This window comes from Tamandua tetradactyla, chromosome 11, assembly GCF_023851605.1.
Source record: "Tamandua tetradactyla isolate mTamTet1 chromosome 11, mTamTet1.pri, whole genome shotgun sequence".
In the NCBI taxonomy this organism is placed as follows: Eukaryota; Metazoa; Chordata; class Mammalia; order Pilosa; family Myrmecophagidae; genus Tamandua; species Tamandua tetradactyla.
The window spans coordinates 1,700,925-1,708,109 of NC_135337.1; positions in this window are offsets into that span (position 1 = coordinate 1,700,925).

Genomic DNA, 7,185 nt, shown 5'->3' on the forward strand with positions numbered 1-7,185 from the left:
TAGTGTCACTGTCTCTTGTCCCCTCAGAGTCCTGAGATCTCTGGGATTCCCAGTGCCATAGACACCATTGAAAAATAAGGGAATTTGGGTTCAGGGGTGTTTCCAACTCTGGGAGTACCTTCACCGGCCTGGATTTGTTGGCTCTTCCAGCAGGTCATGGAGAGTCCATGAATTCAGTAAATATTTCTCCTGGTCAGGGGTAGATAGGTTTCCTTGCCCCTGGCCTTCCCTAATATTTGGCTGTGGGCCAGAATGCAAGGTCTTCTGCAGCTGTTCGCCGCATCCGGCAGCTCGACCGTCCCCCACCTCTGCGCCAGCAGCAGACTCAGGGATTCGGGCACGGTCTGTCTCCCCACGTGTGTTTCTGCCCTGAAAGAGCAATCGGGTATAAAACAACCATGCCGAGGTCTCATCACCCCACGAGGCGCGGTCCTCCTTGGTCACCTCTCAATTCCAGGCAGTTTAGGCATCGCCCGGGACCGGGTGCTTATCGCCCAGGAGTTGCGGACTCATACCCGCCTCCTGCGCTTCGATTTTGCTCAGGTAGAGTCCAAGAGCTGAATTACGGGTCAACGCCCCCCGGAAAGCCTCCAGAGTTTAGCCTACCTCCCTAGCCAATCCTCCTGCTCCCAGACTGAAGGAACAGGCAAGCACAAGTCTGGGCATCCCAGCGACCCCATCTCGATCTGGGCACCGAGTATAGAATTCCCCAACCTCTCCGCAGAGATGCGCAGTCGAGTCCACTGTGCAGATTTGTTTTTCACTCTGCTCGAGTAACGGATAATTCGTCTTCCCTTCCTGGAGAGGGAGAGATTGATTCTAATGGAAGCTGTAAAAATTCACGTGCCCGCGTTTGTGAGGGATGGCTCGGGACCAGGCAGGGTCCGGTAGTTTCGCCTAGGACATTTTGCTCCTGGGAAGCGGTTTTATCAATGACAAATGAGATTCAACGCCTGGCAAAAACCAAAAACCAAAACCAAAACATAAAAACTATCACAGCTAGGTCCTAATGACTCAAATCGCTGGTCTGTGGTTGCTCGGTCTCGTGCCCCGCACGGCTTTTATTTCAGAGCTCTAGGCGCCCTTCTTTCTTGCCTCACTTTGAACAGCTTCCTCCTGCCTCAACCCAGGATCCCAGGGTACCCTCTTTATATCCCCCGGCCCCGGGCGTGCTTCGGCTTGATTTCTGACCCAGATTTTGGCGCCTGGTGCTTCTCTACTTCTTTACTCCCGTGAACTTGAGATAATCCTTCCTCTCGGTGGGAAAACCAAAGGGAGCTCCTAATCTCGTTTAGCCAAGCACCTGCAAAACCGGCCAGAAAGAAGGAGACAAGTCACATTTAAAGACTAAACCTGCAAGAGCTGGGTTTCTGGGGGCCAGAACGAATCGAAGGAGTGCTCTATCTAGGACGCGTCTGGCTTTCGCGGTTTGGCTTTCTGGAGGAAAGAGAGTTGGCTCGGCAGTGGAGCGGGCTGCACGCTTTTGCAAACAAAACAAAACCCTGCTGCTCCCGCCTGACCTCGCCACTTCTTATTGCTCGGGTCCGGGCTTTGGAGCAAGCTCTGGTCTCCCTGGCTCACTGTGTGGCTCCGGGTGAAAGGCAGGGTGGGGGGAGGGGGGAAGGGGGGTAGGAAGGAGGTGGGCGGGGAGGCCGGGCAGAGCTGAAGTCTGGCTGCACCTTGACCGCTCAGGTAGCTCTATGCAAATGAAGGGGTCGGGGTCACGGGGAGACCGCAAGGATTTAGCCTCAAGACACCCAGGAGTGCCTGAGGGAGCTGTCGGAGAGAGCTGGTTAGAGATGCAGCAGACCAATTGCGTGTCGATTTCTACATATTTTTTTGAGGGCAGCTGAGTGTGCGGCTAGGATGGTTTCTTTCAAATGCCTGTGTGTCCTACTGTATAACAAGCCTGTTATTTCTCCATGCATTTTTAATTTTAGAAGATCAAGTGGATTCATGCACATAGGTGTACACGATGTATGCATACATATGCGTGCTCACACATACATATACTCATGAATTTGTGTAGTTAAACACTATGCATACATGCGTGAACCTTGTACTTGCAAGCTTCCTATACGAGTCCATCATAGCTGCTGATGTACACAACATTTGTTTCTGAGTGCACGCTTAAAACCAGCTGCCTTCGGGTTGGGGTACATTGGGTTGCCAAGCAACCTTGAGCTCCCGAGGGTGCGGAAGTCTACCCTCCAGTCCTGTTAAAGCAAAACAAATCCCAGGCCTGCCTTCCCGTAGCGCCTAGATACCCTGCCTCGCACTGGGGATGCCAGAGTGGGCTCAGCGCAGGTTCGAAGTTTCGCTTCCTGCGAAGGCTGGCAAGGCTGGAGCTGGCGCCCGGCGTGGCAAGTGCAGACTGAAGGAAAAAGTCCAGCTGTCGGATTGCACTGTGCGCCCGAGGGAAAGAGGAGCTGGGCCTTGGGGAACAGGATTTCCTCGCCCCTGGGCACGGCCGCTCCGGGCTTGGCCATACAAGGCCCTCTTTGTGGAGCGGCCGGGCTCCTGCGCAGAACCAGACCAGCGAACAATAGCGCAATGTTGCCGCCCGCCGGGCCGGGCTCTCCCGGCCACACCGCGGCGGCCGAAGGCGAGGAAACCGGGTGGCGCTTTTTTATAGTCACAAATATAAAATCGTTGCTTTCCCCCCTTTCGCTCGCCTTCTGCCCCAACGCCGATAGAAAGCAGATAAATTTATGAAGGGCGAGCTAAGAGAATAATTACAGGGTGAAGGCCGTTAAATTTTATTTCCAGTCCCAAAGGCAAAACCTGCCATTTTATTGCAAACATCTGGATGGACCGAGAGGTGGGCACGCTGCTGGTTTAAAATAAAATCAAAATATTTTATTTCGCAAAAAAAAAAAAAAAAAAACCCAGAAAACCATCATTAAAGACCCTTTCGCCCCCATGGACTTTCATTTAAAAAAAAGTGTTGGGGGATGGTTGAAGAGGCAAGGACCCCAAAGGTCCTGCAGACCCCGGTGGCCCCAGTGAACCCCATGAACTGGAGATACTGTTCACAGGACTGGGCTCCGCTGCCTGGGAGGAACTGGCAGGAGTTTCCAGAAATGGACACCCTTCCAAGCCACCTGAGGGCTCCCAGACATTATGCCTCCTCGTTTCATGTTCTCTCGTTGCTTTGGGGGCCAGTGTGTGAAAATAAGTCAAAAGTGGAGTATCACCTGGCATTCCTAGAATATTTAATCACAGCAATAATAAAACCTCAGGTCTGTCCAGTCCCTAAACGATTACCTTACCTGCTTTGCTTAGTTGTAAAATATTTAGGACTCTTTCACTCTGCACACAGGGAAACTAAGGCATGGGACCCTTACTTGGCTTGCCTGAGGTTACACAGTTTGGACTTGAATGAGGCCTGATCTCCAGACTCTACTTTGCCTATGGAGTTCCCATCCCATAGTTGTCTCTTAATGGTTTGTTTATATCTGCCTAGACCAGATAATTGTGTAATTCACACACATCCACAAAGTGTCTGTACATGTGAGGAGAGGCATGTCCCACTGCCTACTATTTTTTAACGTTGTTTTCAATTACCCACTCAAAACTCCAAATTCAGAGCTGTGTGGTGAGTCACCTTGGTATTGCAGCAGTATCAGTGGTATTTGGGTTGGGGAAAGTGGAGGGAATGACAAGCATTTGGAGAATATGGAAATTCCATTTCTGGGAATACTTGTTTGTGCTTATGACTCTTGTCCTGTGATGTTGCAGAGTTCTGTTGCTCCTTTGAGAAATCAAAATATCTGAATAAGGTCCTTTTTGGGTGAGCTGTCACTGTGTGCCTTGCCATTCACAGTTCTCCAACTGCCCTAATAATATTCTTTTCATCTTTGGGCCTTGCGGGACCTACGTGAGGCAACCAGCCTGACCTTTGTCAATCAGCTTCAGGCCTGAAATAGACCTGAAATGGACTCAGTTCTGGAGTCTCCAGGGCACAAGGTTGGAATCTGTGGCTTGGAAACCTGGGTATTGCCCCAGGAATTAGCTTCTTCCACTGGGGACCCACTGATATTGCACAGGAGAGAGAAACTGGGGGGCGGGGGGGGGGTGTATAAGAGGAGAATTTAAAGCTCTTTGTTGTAACTAGTGAGGGGAAAACACATAATCTACTCATAGACTCTTACATTTAATCCTCTCAACCCTCCCTTTCTCTTCACACGCAAACACATACAATTACATATAGCACACACATTAATCTTTCTTCTGACCTCCCCATCAGCACAGAGTCACACCTGTGGAAAAACTTAGATTGATCCCACAGTCACCAAAATAAACCTTTCCTGCCTCTTCCCTTACCTAAAGGAAACACTCCTGTTTTCATGATGTTCCAAACCAGCCTGGGTCCGAACGGTTTTCATGGCCTAACACACCATTTCAGGATATGTGTATATATGGGATGGGAGTGGGGGCAATCCCTGTGCAAACAGAGGGTGAGGAACCTTGCTTCCTTGATAGCTCACAAGAGGGAGCGGTCCCGACAGGGCACAGAAATATGTACTTGAAAGCATTACTCTCTTTTCTGTGTGAGTCCATTGGACAAGTGTGCATAGACACCTACATGTTCAGGCCACGGGACCTGCATTTAGGTGCGTGGGTGGCCGGAAAGTCCCGTCCCCCCAGGGAAGGTGTGTGACTTGTGGTGTATCCACTTCTCAAAGTGGGGAAGTCTGGAGGCTGGCTGCCACTTCATCGGGACTAATCCCGGTAGGCTCCAGCCACCGGGCTCGGGAGCTGAGAGCGAGGTCTGAGCCGCGGGGAAAGGTAGCAGGGCGCCTCCGGCCTGCCTTGCCTCCCACTCCTTGCTGAAGCTCGACAACGGTGAACGCGCGGTCCCTTTGGGCGAGGGCTTCTGCGAACGAAGCCCAGCGGTGACAGAGGTCAGAGACCGTGTGCCTTGCTTCCCGGAATCCCAGGGTCCGCCGGGCAGCGCGGCGGGAAACGCTGAGCGGGCCCAGTTCCCGGCTTCCAGCTCTAGGGTTCTTGGACGCGCCTCCCAGGGCCCTGCAAGTCCCAGACGCAGGTTCGAGGGAGGCCCGGAGGCTCACGCCTGTCTGAACCACACTCACCCCGTGGCTTTCCCATTTTCTTCCGCGTTTTCAGGTTTCCAACTTGAAGGAGTTTAAAAAATGGTCTTTTTTTGCCTTTTTCTCTCGGACTGAAGAGGCCCGAGGGGCATTCTGGAAGACTCAGCCGCTTCCTTCAGCACCAGCGTGCTTCCACCCCTATCAAGGGTTAGTGTTTCTCCGGCTCCCCACAGCTCTCAGCCCCGGACTGTGACGTTCCAGAGGCCCCCTCGGCAGTCCGCTGTGCCCTGGGTTCCTTCTCCCGGTCTCTGACCGTCCTGGTTGTGCCCTGCCCTAGGCTTGCGAGTTCCATCCCTGCTCAGGCCCTTGCTGTCGACTGTCTGCTTGGCCGCTTGGTCCCTCGCCGGCTCCCCGGGTCCGGCTCTGTCCGATTTCTTCGCGCGAGGAAAGAAGCATCTCGACTGGGATGTTCGGGTGGGAAGATCAGGTTGTGGCTAGGTCTTAGTGCAGCGAAATCCGAGGCGTTTTCCCATCTTGGCAGGACAACCTTCTCAACCCGTCTGAGCTTGCTGGTTGCAAGGCTGCGTGCTAAGTTTTTTGGGGGGCCGGCGACCAGCCACATAACCTGGGGAGCTGGCGTTGGAAACAAGAGTGGCCCTGAGTGTCGAATTTTAAGTTCTTTAGAAACTTCTGATAAATACGCTCTTCTGTAAGACTAAAAATCAAAAACAAAACAACGGGTGGGGGCTGGGAGAGAGCAGAGAGTTCCGGAGGTGACAGGATTTAAAGGGAAGAAAAAGCTCCCTGCGCTGCCAATGCTTCTAGCCACCTCCTCCGGCGCCCCTCAGTGTGTTTTCCAGAACGAGAGCCCGGAGCAGGAGAAGCGGGGCCTGTGGCCTCGCGTCGGCGCCTCGGGGAAGGCGAGTATCTGCTGGGTGCGGGCCCGACCCCGACCGGGCCCGGCGCACTGTAAAGCGGAACCCCGCCACCGGCCTCTGGCTCCGAGAGCGCCTTTGTCATCTCCTTCATCAGGTAGAGCTGGAGGGAAAGTGAACTTTAGGTTTTCATTTAAAAGACCTTGAAAGTAACGGAGCAGTTTTGCTTTGTTTCGTTTTGCTAAGTTAACAGTAGTTGCTAGAAAATATTCGAAAGGAACCTAAGAACGTGAGTGGGGACATCCGAGGGGAACCAGTAAATCTAACAGCACCTGGGAGTAGCCGTGGGTGATCAGAGTCGTTTTCTGATACTTTTGGACAGACTAACATTTTGTCAGAGTCCGCAAATTCCAAATCCGCATAAAAATGAGTCTAGGCTAGCACCTAAGAGACGCAGAATTGGGAGGAAAAGGTGTGGATTTAGTATTTGCTGGAGTTTGTAAAAGCTCGGATTAGTCCTTGACTTTCAGTCCCCCTTCCTGCCCTGCCCCCCGCCCCCTCTACCCCCCTCCCCCCACCACCACAAGCAACCCATCATCGGGACTGGGAAACTAGGGGTTAAAGTTGGCCCGGGAGCATCCCAGGGACGCCCGGGCGCAGGGCTTTGGCCCGAGCCTCAGTCTCTCCTCTCTCCTCATTGGCCCGTGCTCTCAGGGTTTCTCCAGTTCCCTCCTCGCCATTGGTCGGGGGCCGGCTTTTTTTCCCCTCGGTCTTTCTCTTCCTCCCCCCTCCCTCTCCCTCGCCCCTCGGACCAGAACTCACCGTCTGCCCCTAGATCCTCGTGAAGGGAAGAATTTAGAAAAAAAAAAAAAGTTTCCCAGAAGTTTGGATCAGAGAAAGGACGGGAAAGCTGAGCGAGGCAGAGGGAGAGGGAGGAGAGAGAAAGAATTAAAAAAAAAAAAAAATGAAGTCCATTCTGCACAGCCTGTGAGCGCCTGCCCGGGTGGGTGGGAAGCAGGTCTCCGGCGCTCATGCAGCGAGCGGGCGGCGCTTCGGGCGCTCGAGCCTAGCGACTGGGGCAGCTGGGGGCGCCTGTCCCAGCCGGCAGCGAGGGCGGGGGAGGGCGCAGGGGGAGGGCGCCGAGGGCCCGCAGAGCCGCAGCCGCAGCCTCGGCCTCCGCGCCGCCGCCTCTCCCGGGCCCGGCCCGGCGGGCGCTTGCAGCGTGCAGGCGCGAGCCGCTGAGGGGGTAGCGGGGA